This window comes from Muntiacus reevesi, chromosome 7 (genome assembly GCF_963930625.1).
Source record: "Muntiacus reevesi chromosome 7, mMunRee1.1, whole genome shotgun sequence".
Lineage (NCBI taxonomy): Eukaryota > Metazoa > Chordata > Mammalia > Artiodactyla > Cervidae > Muntiacus > Muntiacus reevesi.
In genome coordinates this window covers 61,654,732-61,673,008 of record NC_089255.1, presented here as the reverse complement: position 1 = coordinate 61,673,008, position 18,277 = coordinate 61,654,732, and the positions used below count along the sequence as shown (strand labels likewise).

The 18,277-nt window shown below is 39.1% G+C and overlaps 1 pseudogene; it reads left to right on the top strand.

The window, feature by feature from the left end:
• The first annotated feature begins 2,247 nt into the window (after positions 1 to 2,247).
• LOC136172637 (gem-associated protein 2 pseudogene) lies at positions 2,248 to 13,464 on the top strand (annotated as a pseudogene).
• The last annotated feature ends 4,813 nt before the right edge of the window (positions 13,465 to 18,277 follow it).

Here is an 18,277-nt window from a genome sequence, read left to right as displayed (position 1 = left end):
AAATTGTCTTGGATTCAAATCCTGGCTCTACTATTCACTACTGACTGCACTTGAGCAATTTAGTTAATTCTCCATCTCAGTTCCTTATCCTTAAAATGGATATAATAATAATACCCCCAATTTTGAGATTGTGTGTAAATATGATGAATAAATATAAATATTTGCTCTCTAAACAAGTTTTGAGAGTGCTGATCAGCCTCTCTCTCTTGCTCTTTGTCTGAATTCTGCACTTAATTTTGTACTTATTTATTTTCAAATTGAAAAAATTATTATGAGCACACAAAACAAAAATAAGTCTACCTCCTATCCAGATTCCCAGTCCCTCTTTCCAAATGTATATCTTCCCACTAAATTCTTCCAAGTTTTATTCTCTTTACAGAAATAATCAATGCACCTCCATATACATCTATATGTATATGAATATTCACTATCTTGTTTTTAACCAATACTATATCTTAGTAACAGTTCCATTATATGCACATACAACTGCTTCATCCTTTTGCCATGTTGCACAGGAAATGTGCCAATGTTTAGTCGATTGGTCCCTTGTTGATATAGATTTATGTTGTCAGTGGTATTTAAAAAAAACACTGTTACAGTGACCATCTTTGTACATACTTCATTGTACACATGCATAATAATACTAGAATAGCAATTTTATAGAAAGGAAATTACTGAGTCATAAATTTTATTCAAACCATGCACTGTTGCTATGAGAATTTGATGGAATAATTCTGACAACGTGCTTAATATAGGGTCCAGAATATAGCAATCAGTTAACATGTGTTGTTAGCATACAAACCTATGCATCTCAATGCCTACAGGCAAAGCAGTACCAGTAGTATCAAGGAAACACTCTGAGAGGCAGGTGCTAACTGTTAGGAGCATGAGCACTCTGGTGGCCGGTGTATATGAGAATAGCAGAGAGATCTGAGGGGATGTGGGCAGAACACTGAAGGTGCCTGCTCCAAAAGCACTCATTACATTATTCCATTTTTCTTAAAGAGTGACATGGGTGTTATTGGAATTGGTCTTATTGGACCCAATAATTATATTTTAGGCTTAAATGATAGATTGTTGAGTCAAATGATTGTTTTTGTTCTGTGTGATATAAAACCACCAGTATGACTTAATTTTTCATGTTTCAGTTGAATACTTGGCAAGTTTTAGATATTTTTACAAGGCATTTAAGGCAAAAGAAGTTTAAAGTTTATAACTTAAGTTTATTCAGTAATATTTATCACTGAAATCAAAACATTCAACCACCCTCTATGATGAGAAAGCCAATAAACTGGAAACTGGTTTATAATCTCCAGTATCAGGCATCCATGCCTTTGGCATTAGAGCTGATGTACTGGCTCTGCTTTGTGGTTCATGCCAAAGCAGCGGCCTCACAAATCCCACTTTTTAATTGGATTTTTTTCCCCCTTTTTGTAACAAACAACTTTCTATCTCTATATTAGGAAATATTCTTCTTCCCTGCTGAGTGCTTTAAGGTTAAGCTTTCAAGAAAGCAGGCAGATTTATTCTGGCTTTTTATTTTCACATATTGGATAGCTTTCTTGGTATTTACTGAGGATCCAAAAAGTGAAGGCTTCTGAAAACCAAGATGCCTTGCTTCTTGTCTCTGAAGCTAATCATGAGAAGAAAAGAAACATTAGAACTAATAGGATATGCATCTCTATTTAAATGAAGGACAACTGTATGCATTTTTTTCAGCAAAAAAAAAAAAAAAAAAAAAAAAAATTCTAGGTATTTAACCACCATACTATCCATAGGAAAATTCTGTAGTTACTCTGTGAGCCTAGCTTGGAACTATGCAACTTTATAGTTGTTCTACCTCAATGTGCATAAAGCATGTCTATTCGCCTCTCTATTTTCAGGGAGGTTATCTAAAGCTCAGAACCCAGATTCTATTTATGGTCCTGGCTGCTGAGCTACTCCTGCTACTAGGGTGTTTAAAAAGTTCTGTGAACAGTTATTGTTTCTAATGACCTAGGTACTTGTCAGTAAATGACAATGAAAATCAATACCAGAAGGCAGGAGGAGCTTGAGGGGGTTGCTGGGTGGTGGTTGGCAGGACTGGCCCCTGGAATGACTGCAGGACTCATCTGCAGTGGCTACTGGGTGCTAGTGAAAGGGGTTATCAACCATGTGGCTGTGATGCCCAGCAGAGGTGTCAGGGTGGGTGGGGGTCTAAGTTGGTCATGTCCTCTTGTGCTAACAGGTCAGACAGAGATTTCCAGGATGGCGCCTACCAAAGCTTTATCAGCAAGGCAGTCTGAAATAGCACAGATGGGTCCCACAAATGTCTCAAACCCCAGGGACCATTCCAACTGGTTCCTGCTTCTTGCACGGATGCTTCAAGATTAGTAAGTATTAGAGATATCCTTCACCCCATAGGACCAGGAACCCATGGACCATGTCCACACACTTCCAATCTGGTGTTTTTACACTGTGTTTTGGGCTGAGTGAGTCTTCCCATGAGCCCTTTAATAGCAGGTTTTCCATTCCCTGTAATTCTATAATTATCCTGAACATATTCCCCTTTGATTTTCAGAGGTGGGTGTTGTAGGAATTGGTTTCTCTTGCACATATCTAAGAGTTGGGATTACCTGATGTGAAGCTCAAATCCCTTACTCCGCAGGGAAAAGAACTATTTTTGTGATTCTTCCTGATTGTGGATGACTGCAGCGAGGATGTGGTGTTTTTCCTGGCTGTGATCATATCTCTGTTACTCCCACCCTCTATTGCTGTCCTTTTACCCTTTGTTGTGGAGACTGTGTTCATCCAGTTTTCAGGTTCCTCTAAGGGGAAGTTATTCCATATGCAGTTGTAGATCTGCAGTGTCCTTGGGAGGAGGGGACTTCAGGATCTTCCGATACCACTTTCTTGAGCCCTCCTCTCTTGTCTTCTAACGTGTGCTGTGTCCTAAGTCGCTCAGTCGTGTCTGACTCTTTGTGACCCTATGGACTGTAGTCTGCCAGGCTCATCTGTCCATGGGGATTCTCCAGGCAAGAATACTGGAGTGGGTTGCCATGCCCTTCTCCAGGGGAGCTTCCCAACCCAGGGATCGAATCCAAGTCTCCCACATTGTAGGTGGATTCTTTATCATCTGAGCCACCAGGGAAGCCCGCACTCATCATAGTTATACTTTTATATTCCCATGGCATCTAAGATATCTTTCTTTCAGCTCATGTTCCTTTAGTAAACCAAGGCTAAAGGCACTACTGGATCCACTCTCTGCTCTCCTGAATATCAGAGAGACTCCCTTTATGGCCTTGTACACCTAAAGAGGGCCTCTCCCAAGAATCACCTGCATCTCTACATCTCCTGGGGCTTTAACCAGACACCAACTCCTGGACAGTTTCAGAGAGCCTAGCCCTTTCCCTGTCTAGATAGTATTCATGTTCATATGTCCAGATTAAGTTGCCAGCCACTCTGAGACTTGGGAATAAGAGGAGATTGTTCTTAGTCTGAACAAAAGGGACTTCATGCCTGACTTGTTCCCTAGGGAGAACAAACATGGCCATGTTTGCCCTTACCAAAGCACATTTGCAAGCTGAAAAGGACAAGGCGTATTCATGCCTTTCCTGTTTAGAGTGATGGGAAGCCCAGCTGTGGCAGTTACTGGGTTCACAGAGAAAGAGGCAAAATTTTGGCAAGTCTTAGGGAGACCTAGCAACAAAACCCATTTCCTCCTCTCCCTTTCCTATCTATTTGAAATGCAGGTTGCTTCAAAGCAGCATGAAATCCCTGGGAATTTCTTGTGCCCTTTCAACAAATCAGCTCTATAGAGGGAGATGACTCAGTCTCCTTTGCTCCCCAAAGCCAGAGCCAACTCTGGTTACCAGCAGTCTTGGCTTTACACAACAATATTCTACCCCTGGTTCCCTCCCCTCCCTGACTCCAGTCAGTCTCCTTGCTGCTTCAAATGTCATCAAAGGGAGCAGGCGTACTGCTCTTCTGGAAATACCTTTTTTGATGCTCGGTATGTGCAAAAATACCCATTAACAAATGGCACCTCTACTTATCAAGTATTGACAGAAGGGGCCAATGCAAATGAAAGAACTCTTCTTCCTTTACACTAAGTTCACGTTTTTTTGCAAATAGGGCAGATCTGCTCTGGCCAATTATGAACTGGTTCTGCTGACTCTCAGCAATTTAAGTGTGTTAATTAAATTGGGAACTGCTTGCCTTCTGTGGTTCAGTAGAAAGGGTTTTTAAATGGAATGTATATATATTGTAAATAAAATGTGTCTGCTGATTCTTTGTATTAGTCTGTAGACCAGTCCTGAGTTGGCCTGAAGCAAGAGTGCGGATGGAAAATTGAGAACTAGACACATTTCATTGCCTGATGAATGGCAGAAACCACCCAGCCATGTTGCCTCATTTTTCTCAGATGGAGGAGGGGTCACACCTCAGAGAAATAAATCAGAGGGTCAGAGATCAGAGGTTGTGAGTCTATAAAGCTTTATGACCTGTAGCTGACAGTTATTTCTCTTGGATGGAGAAGCAGGAAAGAGAAAATTAAGTTGATTATCTTTTTCATGTCCTAACTCTCTGAATTTAATTTCCTTGTTGTTACATTCAATCCAAAAATATTGCTTTCTCAGCCTTTCTATTATTTATTCTTACCTATGTCATTCCTTTTTACTACTGTTTGCTCCAGCATCCTATTTACCTTTTCTCGGTCATGCTATTTACTGTTTTATTTGTTTCAGCCAGCTCTTCAACCTTTTCCAGGGACTTACTGTTAGTATCAACTTGCTTATTGACAGATTCTGGCCTCCTTGAAGAAATGCTGAATTAAATTACAGAGATAAACTCTTTGTGCTCTTGTAATTTTTTCCTACTATTAAGTTTATTTTCTTAATTCAATATTTTTCTATTTCTACATTTTATTTTGGCTTGGTATAGGCAGAACGAGAACAATACTTACACTGTGCTTTCCATATTATTTTCCAGTTCTTTCATTCTAAACATGATCCTTCAGAAATCTTTTCAGTTGGGTACAGGCCCTGTGTTGTTCCAAAGCTTGCATTGGCCTGCTAGTGGATGGGGCTAGGGCACAGCTGCTCCCTGGGTAGGATCTGAATCACTATGGGCAGACTGGTTTTGCTGGCTGCAGGATCATGGTTTTCTTGCATCTGGTGTCTCTCCCTGTGAGTGAGGCTCTTTTGGAGGCTAGGACTGGCTTACTGCAGGGTAGAGCTGGTGCCTGCATACTGGTGGGTAGAGCTGGGTTGTGGTCCTTTGGTGGGCAGGGCCATATCTAGGGTTGTGTCTAGAGGGGGCTGTGGGCTCAGAAAGTCTTTAGGTACTCTGGCTGCTGATGGGGTGGGCAGGGGGGGTTGTGTCCCTGACCAGTTAGTTGTTTTATCTGAGGTATCCAGCACTGGTACCTACAGGTGTTGGGTGGGGTCAGGTCTTGGCATTAATGAGCCAAAGAGTGAATCCCAAGATGGCAGCCACCAGCAGCAGTGTTCAAGTGGTAGGATGTTCCCAAATATGGCTGCCACCAGTGTCTAGACCCCACTGTGAGCTCTAGACATGCCTTGTCTCTTCATGACACTCTGAAAGAGCAGCAGGAAGCTCTTACTCAGGCTTCTAACAAAGTACTCCCTTTGCCCTGGATCCTGGTACACATGAGTTTTGCATGTACCCTATAAGGGTAAAGTCTCTAATTTCCCCAATCTTGTGAGTCTTCTAAAATTAAGGCCTGCTGGTCTTCAAAACTAGATGTTCTGAGGGGTCATCTTCCTGGTACAGGAACCCCAGCCTGAGAGCCTGATGTGGAGCTCAGATCTCTTACTTCTATGGAAGAACCTCTGCAATATTATTCTCCAGTTTGTGGGTCACCTGCCTGAGAGAATGGGACATGACTATATTACATATCTGCCCCTCTTACCTGTCTTCTTGTTGTTCCTTCTTTGTATCTGTAGTTGTAGAAGATCTTTCTTGTTAGGTTCTGGTCTTCTGCACCAATGGCTGTAATGAAGATAGTTGTGATTTTGGTGTGCTCCTGATACAAGGTGAGCTCAGCATTTTTCTACTCCACCATCTTGGTCAGTCTGCGGGCACAGAGGTAACATACCTCAGCATAATAAAGGCCACATATGACAAACCCATTGCAAAGAAATTGAAGATGATACAAACAGGTGGAGAGATATATTTTGTTCCTGGATTGGAAGAATCAATATTGTTAAAATTACCATATTACCCAAGGCAATCTATAGAATCAATGAAATCTCTATCAAACTATCAATGGCATTTTTCACAGAACTAGAACAAAAAAAAAAAAAAATAAATTTGTATGGAAACACAAAAGATCCCTAGTAGCCAAAACAAACTTAAGAAAGAATAGAGCTGGAGGAATTATGGTTCCTGACTACAGACTATACTACAAAGCTAACGTAATGAAAATAGTATGGTACTGATACAAAAATAGACACATAGATCAATGGAACAAGAATAAACCCATGCACTTAAGACGACAAGATAGGCAAGAATGTACAATGGAGAAAAGACAGTCTCTTCACAAAATGGATCTGGGAAAATTGGACAGCTACATGTAAAAGAGTGAAATTAGAACATTCTCTAACATGATATACAAAAGTAAACTCAAAATAGATTAAAGACCTAAATGTGAGACCAGATACTATAAAATTCCTAGATGAAAACATAGGCAGAACACTCTGACATGCAGCATTATGATTTTGTATCTGTCTCCTTGAGACAAGGAAATAAAACCAAAAATAAACAGATAAGACCTAATTAAAGGTAAAAACTTTAGATAGCATAGCAAAGCATTGACAAAATTAAAAGACAACCTACTACATAGGAGAAAATATTTGCAAATGCTATGACTGAAAAGCAGTTAATATCTAATGTATGCAAACAGGTCATACAACTTCCAAAAAAAAAAAAGCCTGATTAAAAATGGGCAAAATGGGCACAAGAACTGAATAGACATTTTTCCAAAGAGGACATGCATATGGCAAAAAGGCCCATGAAGAGATGCTCAATATCTCTAATCATCAGGAAAATGCAAATCAAAACCACAATGATATATCACCTCATACCTGTCAGGATGGCTATTATCAAAAAAGGACAAAAATAGCAGATGTTGTGATGGAATTCCAGCTGAGCTGTTTCAAATCCTAAAAGATGATGCAATCAAAGTGCTGCACTCAACATGCCAGCAAATTTGGAAAGCTCATCAGTGGCCACAAGACTGGAAAAAGTCAATTTTCATTCCAATCGCAAAGAAAGGCAATGCCAAAGAATATTCAAACTACCACACAATTGCATTAATTTCACACACTAGCAAAGTAATGCTCAAAATTCTCCAAGCTAGGCTTCAACAGTACTTGAACTGAGAACTTCCATTTCTTCAAGCTGGATTTAGAAAAGGCAGAAGAACCAGAGATCAAATTGCTAACATCCACTGGATTATAGAAAAAGCAAGAGAATTCCAGAAAAATATCTGTCTGCTTCAATGTCTACACTAAAGCCTTTGACCATGTGAATCACAACAAACTGCTGAAAATTCTTAAAGATATGTGAAGACCAGACCACCTTACCTACCTCCTGAGAAATCTGTATGAAGTTCAAGAAGCAACTGTTAGAACTGGACGTGGAACAACAGACTGGTTCAAAATTGGGAAAGGAATGCAAGACTGTATATTATCACCCTGCATATTTAACTTATATGCAGAGGACATCATGCAAAATGTTGGGCTGGATGAACCACAAACCAAAATCAAGATTGATGGGAGAAATATCAATAACCTGAGACATGCAGATGACACCACTCTTATGGCAGAAAATGAAGAGGAACTGAACAACCACTTGATGAAAGTAAAAGAGGAGAGTGAAAAAGTTGGCTTAAAATTCAGCATTCAAAAAACCAAGATCATGGCATCCAGTCCCATGACTTCATGGCAAATAGATGGAGAAACAATGGAAACAGTGACAGACTTTATTTTCTTGGGCTCCTAAATCACTTCAGATGGTGACTGCAGCCATGAAATTAAAAGACACTTGCTCTTTGGAAGAAAAGCTATGACAGTGTATTAAAAAGAAGAGACATTACTTACTTACAAAGGTCCATATAGTGAAAGCTATGGTTTTTCCAGTAGTCATGTATGGATGTGAGAGTTGGACTATAAGGCAAGCTGAATGCCAAAGAATGCTTTTGCACTGTGGTGTTGGAGAAGACTCTTGAGAGTCCCTTGGACAGCAGGGAGATTCAACCAGATCCAACCTTTCCATCCTAATGGAAATCAGTCCTGAATGTTCACTGAAAGGACTGATGCTGAAGCTGAAACTCCAATACTTTGGCCACCTGACATGAAGAACTGACTCATTGGAAGAGACCCTGATGCTGGGAAAGATTGAAGGCAGGAGGAGAAGAAGATGATAGAGGATGAGATGATTGGATGGCATCACTGACTCGATGGACATGAGTTTGAGTAAACTCCAGGAGTTGGTAATGGACAGGGAGGCCTGGCATGCTGCAGTCTATGGGGTCACAAAGAGTCAGACACGGCTGAGTGACTGAACTGAGCTTCCTCAAAACAACTATATAGAACTACTGTGCATGCTAAGTTGCTTTAGTTTTGCCCAACTCTTTGCAACCCTTTGGACTATAGCTCACCAGACTCCTTTTTCCACGGGAATCTCCAGGCAAGAATATTGGAGTGTGTTGCCAATTTCTCCTCCACGAGATCATCCCAACACAGGGATGGAATCTGTGTCTCTTTTGTCTTCTGCATTGGCAGGCTGGTTCTTTTCCATAGCATCACCTGGAAAGCCCCAGAACTACTGTATGACCCAGCAATTCCACTGCCTGTTATACATCAAACAAACAAATGAACAAACAAACACTAATTTGAAAGATACATGCACCTCAATGTTCAAAGCAGCATTGTTTACAATTGCCAAGATAAGAAAGCAACCTAAGTGTCCATCAACAGATAAACAGATAAAGAAGAGGTGGTGTGTATATTAATGTATACAGTGAAATACTAGACAGCCATAAAAATGGATTTTTCCCATTTGTAACAATGTGGGTGAATTTGGAGGGCATTATGCTAAGTAAAAGCAGTCTGATAGAGAAAGACAAGTACTGTATGAGATCATTTACACGTGGAAACTAAAAAAATAAAAAAAATTAGTGAATATAGCAAAAAGAAACAAAAGAGAATAGGCTAATGATTACCAGTAGGGAGGTGGGGAGTGGTGATATAAGTGTGAGGAAATGGGAGGTACCAACTGTTTGGTATACGATAGGTTACAAGGACATACTGTACAACATGAGGAATATAACTAATATTTTGTAATAGTTTTAAATGGAGTGTAACATTTAAAATTGTACACATTTTTTTTAAAACATAAAATATCAACTCAAGTTTCTCTGCCTCCAGGCTAATATAAGACTTCCAAACTAATCTAAGCCTGTTATCTTCAGAACACCTGCAATGTTGCCGTCTACATCATACAACCACTACAGAATATAATCATGAATAGCATTATATTTTCTACCACTTCTTCTACTTTGTCTCCCAACAGACTATAAACTCTTTCGGTGCAAGGATTACAATGTATACTTTTTGTAATCCTTGAAATACTTGGCCTGATAACATATTATTTACACAATGAATACTTGATTGAGGAAAATAGATTTGTAGGTAACTTTTAAAAATATATGTTTATGAGGTAACATGATTCTCAAACTTTCTGGTTATCCTCCCCCAATTTTTCTCTTTGATATAAAATTTGGGATATCCTGGTTCTATAATTCTTTATATATACAGGTATATGTGTATAAATATAATTATAGATAAGTAGAAGTAACTATTTCACTGTTTTATTGTAAGCTTCATATTGAAGAAGTTCTTATACTTGCAAGCTTCTTTTCTCTTATTCATTCCTAAGAGGGTATGATAAATAGTTGTTTACTGCCCTTTAAATAATAGACTGTCACAAATGCTACTTCTGGTTTTCTCCTTTCTCAGCTAAATAACCTTAGCCCCTTTAGACATTTAAATGCCATGAACAGATGCTCAATAATATTACTTGGTGGCTGGGCATAATTTATAGTGCTTATTTCTGGAAGTAGATGAAAATAGAAGCATTATGTATTTTTAAAGCTTTTCTTTCACATATGGTGTGCTTTACAGGGAGTGAGGATTTGGATGAATGGAGAGATGAATGCAGCTAATATTCTCATTTCAGCCTCATCTAAAAAAGGGGGAAACACAGGAAACATCAGAATAGAAGCTATAATGCACAAGATGCTATTTTACTATTAACTCAGACCTTTCTTTTGCCAGATGGTGTTGGAAGAAAGCTTTTGTTTTCTTGTTGATGGGCATCTCCTTTGAATTTTGCTAGCCAGATACATTTCTCTTCTCAGCATTCACAGACACTGTAGCTTTCTTTTAAATACCTCTTACATGCAGTAGCTGGTTTGCATTTCCAGGCATTGTATACCCTTCTGATTGGTTTCTGGGAGGGGAATTTATGCTTCTTGATGTATTGATTTTAATTTTCAAAGATTTGGAAAACCATGCATACTACCAGAATACCCTGTTATAGCACTCACCACATTAAAATGTCATTTGCCTATTTTCCTGTCTCTCTGAAATCCATACTATGCACTTTCAGATATCAAGAACTCTTTCTGATTTATCTTTTTATTCTAGTCTGGCATATGGTAGATTCTCACTAAACATTTCTTGAGTACACGAACAAATGAAGACCAGAAATTCAAATCTACTTTGATATTTAAAGGAAGTCTTTATACTTCCTGGAATCACATGGGACAGAAGGAACATTTACTATAAATAGATGCCTATGCTGTGTCTGGAGCATAGCACATGTTACCTCATTTAATCTGTGCAAGCAATTCATGAGCTAGTCCCTAATTTGCTGGATATTTGTCTATTTGGTATATACTATGTTCTGTCTTTTAAAACACTTTATCATTTAACATTTTTAATGATATTTAAAAGAAGTTATTACTGTTCCCATTTTTAAAAGAAGGAAGTTGAGACTCAAAGAGAATATGAAATATTTGAATCCAAATCTACCTAACTCTAAAACCCAAATATTTCCTACTTGACCATCATGACTTGGAAGACAAAATGTTTGGGACAAATAGGTTATTTATTTTATTTTTCCATTATATTTTCCTTCTAATATTGGTATCTACCACCCCTATTGGTATATCTTACATTAACTCCCTTCTTGACAAAAGATCTTACTATTAACTAAAAAATATAAAGTAACTTCACTGGCCATCTTATAGGCTGCTAGTCCAAAGTTAAGTCAATAAATATATTCCTTTGACTAACAATCCTTGGTTCAATCAGTTGTAACCAGATTCTTAAAGTCACATTCCAAAAAAACTTGGCTACTTTTGCATAGCAATCTGCCTTGGCAGCTTTTCCCAGAAGGGGCCTGTAGGTCTGGCAATTGCTCAGGATTTCATGAGTAGTCCAGTCACAAATAGAAGATGCTCCCAAAGGTAATTATGAGACTTTCATCAGTACAGTAATTTTAAGCACAGCTTTAACAAAGTAGCATCAAATTCTAATTGGATCCACTAGGCTTAATTTAAGGAGCCATAGAGGACTAATTCTAATGTACGGTTACATCCAGAATATCAGCACAATATTATTTGTAAGCAAACATGTGTGTATAATATATAAAGTTGGGGGAGGGATGGGGATGTGGGAGGAGGACACTGGACTGAAAACCATAAAAGACAAGTCTTTATATTGCCCCTTAAGAAAGACATAAGAATAGAGAAAGAAAGGATAACTAAATAAGCAAAAGAGAGAGAGGTTGCCATGCAAGTAAAACTAGATCCTAAGATGAAAGAAAACTTAGAGGTCTGCTAATAAAAATCCTAATCAAGAGGAATGTCATTTCCATCGTCATTCATTCATGTCAACTATCCTCAAAAGCTACAGAAAGAGCATAAGTTGAAACTATTAATGTGGGAAGGGTATGGGCAGGATATACTAGATGCAGAATATCAGGCTTAAAATTACCTCCTGAATGAGGGAGATGGGTGTGTGTTTGTGGCATGTAGCATGGCATAGATAGAATGTGAATTAGACTTCTTATCCTGAGACCTAGATTCTAGGCCAGTCTCTATCATTATTATGCATCACTGAGCTGCACACGATTTCTCATCTGTGAAATGAAGGAGTAGAGTTAAAAGATTCCGACATTATTTTCCAGTGATCAATTACATGATCCGGAAGAAAATACCTACCTCTGACAATGAGTGAACTGTAGAAAAAATTGATTAGGGTTGTACTGATTAAAGATGTAAATAGTTTTGGGGGATGTTGATCACCATTTCCTCAAGGAACGAAACTCACAATTTTCATTACACCACTGGTGCTTTAACTTTGATACAATCAACAGGTTTACTCATACATAATTTAGCCGCTATGGCCTTCTTCTTGTTCATCTCTCTGCCAAAAGTGTCTATTTGAGTGCCTGTGCAGTGACCAACCTAGACTTGGCACATGTGCTGAGCAGGATTGGCCAAGAAGGCCAAGTTGAAAACCACGGCATAGGTACCAGCGGAGTCCACAGTGGAAGAGTTGATGTCCAGGCTGTTGTCAGTGGAGCCCTGCAATTTGACAGAAAATTTAGGTCCCTCTGTGCCCACAAGGATACCTCAAGAATCTCTGAGACCAGTCTGGATTGAAGCATCTCTATATCCAGATGTGGTAGCTCACAATGACCCAAAGAATTTGAAAAGGAAGCAAAGTGTGACCATTTCACTTTCAGAATAAATACCTGCTCCTGAAGGATCATACCCTAAACTTCAGAGGCAACAGCAATAAGTGGCACAGTTTTCAATTGTTCAAGAGTGTATGGACACTCAGTCACTGGAATTCTCAGCAGCTGGGTAGTAATAGAATCAAGTCTTTAAAATATGTAAAATAAATAATTATTTCCTATTTCCTGGGATAAATATCCATTCTTCAAAAATCTGAAGATGAAGAGAGTTGCAAAAAATTTTGTCTGGGTGAAATGTTAGGTGTAGAAGGGGCTGTTGAATCAGCTACAAATGAAAGTCCTAGAATAGATTATACATAGATTAGTTTTCTTCTCTTGCTTCATACTGTTAGAAGAATGAATCAGTCAGCAGTAACTAGTTATTTGTTAACTAGTAACTAGTGTGTAACTGTTTGGAGAAACAGACTTTTTACCAGAACTGGGATGATGGCTTTATTTATTCTTTACTGGCTTGTCTTCAAGAACCTTGGTTACCTGAGAGTCATTCACCAGTTTGGCAGCTTGCAAGAAGGTACTATGAACTGAGGTTCCTAGTGGACAACAAGGATGATGAGAGTTCCTGCTTTGAATGTATTAATCTGTTTGGTTAGCAGGTGTTTTCACCAACGTGATATAGATGGTAAGCCATCTTGATACAGCTGGTCTTGGAGATAGAAGATACTTGTGATGATGGCAGGCTGAGTCTGAGGAAGTTTGGGTTGGCCAAAATGTTCATTTGGATTTTTCTGTACCATCTTAGAGAAAAACTGAAAGGAACATTTTGGCCAACCCAATACAATGGAAAAGGTCAGTTTTCATTCCAATACCAAAGAAAGGCAATGCCAAAGAATGTTCAAACCACTGCACAATTGCACTCATCTCACACACAAGCAAAGTAATGCTCAAAATTCTTCAAGCCAGGCTTCAACAGTACATGAACCATGAACTTCCAGATGTTCAAGCTGGATTTAGAAAAGGCAGAGTAACCAGACAACAAATTGCCAACATCTGTTGGAACATCGGAAAAACAACAGAGTTCCAGAGAAACATCTACTTCTGCTTTATTGACTACACCAAAGCCTTTGACTGTGTGGATCACAACAAACTGTGGAAAATTCTTAAAGAGATGGGAATACCAGATCAACTTACCTCCCCCTGAGAAATCTGTATGCAGGTCAGGAAGCAACAGTTAGAACTGGACATGGATCAACGGACTGGTTCCAAATCGGGAAAGGAGACGTCAAGGCTATATATTGAAACCCTGCTTATTCAAATTATATGCAGAGTACATCATGCAAAATGCTTGTCTGGATGAAGCACAAGCTGGAATCAAGATTGTTGGGGAAAATATCAATAACCTCAGATATGTAGATTACATCAACATTATGGCAGAAAGCAAAGAAGAACTAAAGAGCCACTTGATGAAAGTGAAAGAGGAGAGTGAAAAAGTTGGCTTAAAACTCAACATTCAGAAAACTAAGATCATGGCATCTGGTCCCATCACTTCATGGAAAATAGATGCAGAAACAATGGAAACAGTGACAGGCTTTATTTTGGGGGGTTCCAAAATCATTGCAGATGATTGCAGCCATGAAATTAAAAGACACTTGCCCCTTGGAAGAAAAGCTAAGACCAACCTAGACAGCATATTGAAAAGCAGAGACATTAATTTGCCAACAAAGGTCCGTCTAGTCAAAGCCATGCTTTTTCCATTGTCATGTATGGATGTGAGTGTTGGACTATAAAGAACGCTGAGTGCCAAAGAATTGATGCTTTTGAACTGTGGTGTTGGAGAAGACTCTTGAGAGTCCTTTGGACAGCAAGGAGATCCAACCAGTCCTTTCTAAAGGATATCAGTCCTGAATATTCATTGGAAGGACTGATGCTGAATCTGAAGCTTCAAAACTTTGGCCACCTGATGTGCAGAACCAACTCATTGGAAAAGACCCTGATGCTAGGAAAGATTGAAGGCGGAGGGATAAAGAGATGACAGGGGATGAGATGGTTGGATGGCATCACTGACTCGATGGACATGAATTTGAGCAAGCTCTGGGGGTTGGTGATGGACAAGACTGAGCAACTGAACTGAACTGAATACAATGCCAATTCAAGTACAAATTTCATCATAACTTCAATACAATGTGAAGGGTCTTCATCTTAACCTGTGTAACTCACGTTGATATTCAGAAGAAAGACTAGATTGATTTGAATATCTGAAGTGTCTGGAAAAGCCCACACAGTTTTTCATGAATGGTTTAAACAGTTTTCTGAAATCACATGCTTTTAAAATGAATTGTGTGCTGTATGCTTAGTAGCTGAGTTGTGTCCAACTCTTTGTGACCCCATGGACTGTAGTCTACCAGGCTCTTCTGTCCATGGAGATTCTCTAGGCAAGAATACTGAAATCATTTGCCTTGCCCTTCTCCAGGGATCTTTCCAACCCAGGGATCAAACCCAGGTCTCCCACACTGCAGGCGGATTCTTTACTGTCTAAGCCTATTGATGAAGCATTCTGCATAGACTCTATGTGATGAAATTTAACAGAGGTCCTGGTTGCTCTCATAGTGTTTACTTACATGTAAACATATAAAATTGTATTGAAAATGTGAAAACAAATAGCTTTTAGGGATGTGGGTCTTAAATTTTCTATTACATTCTCCCCTACTAAAAATTATGTCATTTTTTTTTTTTTTAGTTTATACAAGATTTTTACTTTTTCTTTTTTTTTTTTTTTTTATTTTTCAGTGGGTTTTGTCATACATTGATATGAATCAGCCATAGAGTTACACGTATTCCGCATCCCAATCCCCCCTCCCACCTCCCAAAATTATGTCATTATTGTGTCTGCCTCATAGACCTGTTCCATACTATCTCTCAGCCCTACATTTTTCTTTATAAGATCAACTTGTTCATTCTGCATCCCTTCCACTGACTCATTGTTGGGTTAGAGAGGTGCTAACATTCACAAAGAGGATATCTACACTATTGTTTACCTTGTACAGGTTGTGCATTGCACCAGAAGAAGTCAGTGAGGTCTGCAAACTGTGCTTTTGTGTGGGTGCCCCCAACTGAAGGTAGGCATGCCTTCCTCCTATTCACTCTTTAGTGTAATATGGACTTGTGGTGTTCTGGGAAGTGGAATTTACCCTTTTACTCCGTGATCTGAAAAGATCTGATCTATACCAACATTGTGAGTATCCATTCCTCAATGCCAAACATCACAAAACTAATTACAAGAGATGCTTTTGTGGGGGCTAAAAAAGAAATTATACAAATCACTTCCATTTAAGAGGCAAAGCATTCTGGGCAGCTCAGATGAAACTTCTGCATCAGCCTCTTTTGTTGGAATAACAGTGCACTATCATGGAAGGACACATTTTTAAAACAAATTTATTGGTCAAAATATCCTCAGCGCTAACTTGCACTGAGTCCCTGCTGAATGATCTCAAAGGAATAAAACAAATTACATACACTGCCTTAGGCCTTAGCATGCATGGTACACGCAAAAGCATTTTCAAACACTGTCGGTGCCATTCAGGGTGCAGAAAGGAAATCTCACTGAAACACTTGTTGATATTCTCTCTCTCTCTTGAAGAATTTGATAGATTTTCTGCAGATTTATTTGTGGTTTTGAATGAAAGTGTGGTGTGTACGGCTGCTCTAGAATTTCATGGAAAAGGTAAATTGTCCAAGCTCCCTTCCAAATATAATCAGACTTAAAGTGGTTCCCATAGCTCTCCCTTCAACCATAAGATGTTCCCATTAGTGCCAATTAATGCTGAGACCCTGGCAGTCTGTGTGCATGATTCATTAATGAGAAGCCTCATTTACAGCAGAGAAAGCAATGCAGTGGAGCAGCTGTAATAATTCCTCACCTCCTCTACATGGACCCATGCCCTGCAAACTGCTGACCTCTCACACAGATAAACTTCCCTCTCTTTGGCCTTTGGTGGTGTGTTCTCAGGGAACAGTGGGCAATGGCAACAATGACAGTGAAATCCTACCTAATATTCCAGTTTCTGTGCTTACTGGAGACCAAAAGTGAGACTGTGATTCTAACCTTAACTTCTCAATTGAAAATTCTAATTCAATTAAGGGTGGAACAGAGAAGCTGAGACCTCTATTAGTCTGCTGTACATTGCTTTTCCATAAGGTACCTTTTATCGACACCCTATAAACCTGTAGAATATGTTGCTAGTCTTGTTACTATCATGATTCCAGTAATCAAACTTATTCAACTAAATTATAACCAGGCTGTGCCAAAGATGCTGGGTTTTATTGTCTATATATACATATTTTTAATTATGCCTGGCTATTTCTTTGCTATGATTCCAGATATCATAGTTATTTTTAAAATGGTAACAGTTATCACTTTTTGTTCCTGCCCAGATGCTATCCTATTCTCCAATGTAAACAGAGGCACAAATGATAATTGACTGCACACCTAGTGCCAGAGAGTCTCCCAAATCTGCTGTAGTCAGTAAAGCAGGGAGAATGTACACTTGAATCCAGAAGCCAAGTTGCAGTTATACTCTTCAAAATAAGGAAGGGGCTTTTTCTGCCTCTGAGAGAAAAGCACTCAAGGCCCTTCAACCTCTTTTATCCATGATCTTGGCAGGCATCTTTCTCCCCACTCCTATCCTTGCTCCTAGAAGTGAGCATGAGACACTCATCAGTAGAGTTGTTTTAAACCCTGCTTTGCTTGAAGCAGCATCCAATTCTAAACAAAAAATCTTTTGGCTTTAATATTAATTTTCATTTGTCTCAAGAGGGAGCTGGGCTGAAATACAATTTTGTACTTTCTACAAACAATAGTGCAAGTAACACTGAAGGGGAAGCATTTACGCTACTTAGGAGAATCAATTGCTTTTCAAGCACCATTAAGCCTTTTAGAAATGGTACATTTGATCAATATCCCAGCTGAGCTATTAACAACTATGTGACCTCAGACAAGTCCCCAAACCTCTATAGGCCTCAGTCTGTTCATCTGTAAAATGAGAGCTCTAGATTGGATTTTCTCTATGGATGCTTGTAGCTCTAAGAGGCTATGTTTCTATACATTAGTTGCAAACGACTCTTACCTGGGTGATAAAAGTCAGTGGCCTGAAACACTCTGGAAATCAAGGCTGCTTCCAGCTTTTTTTTTTTTTTTCTCCTGAATGAAGTTGGAAATAGCAATCATTACTTGGGGCCTTGGGGGCTACTTGCTTGTACTCAGGATTTCTAAAAAGTTGAGATGCATTAATTGGCTATCTTCTGGGTCTAAATCTATTTCTAAATTGATTGGGGATTTTATATTTTCCCTATGAGATCCAGTGATGGCTAGGTACTCAAAAGAAGTTAGAGTTAAACAAGAAGACATAGTTCTGCTCCCTGGAGGGCTCTAACCAGAACAAACCTCAGCCCTTCTCAAGCCCCTGGTAATTTTCTAGAGAATTCAGGGACCAAAAACTTACCCAGGAAAGTT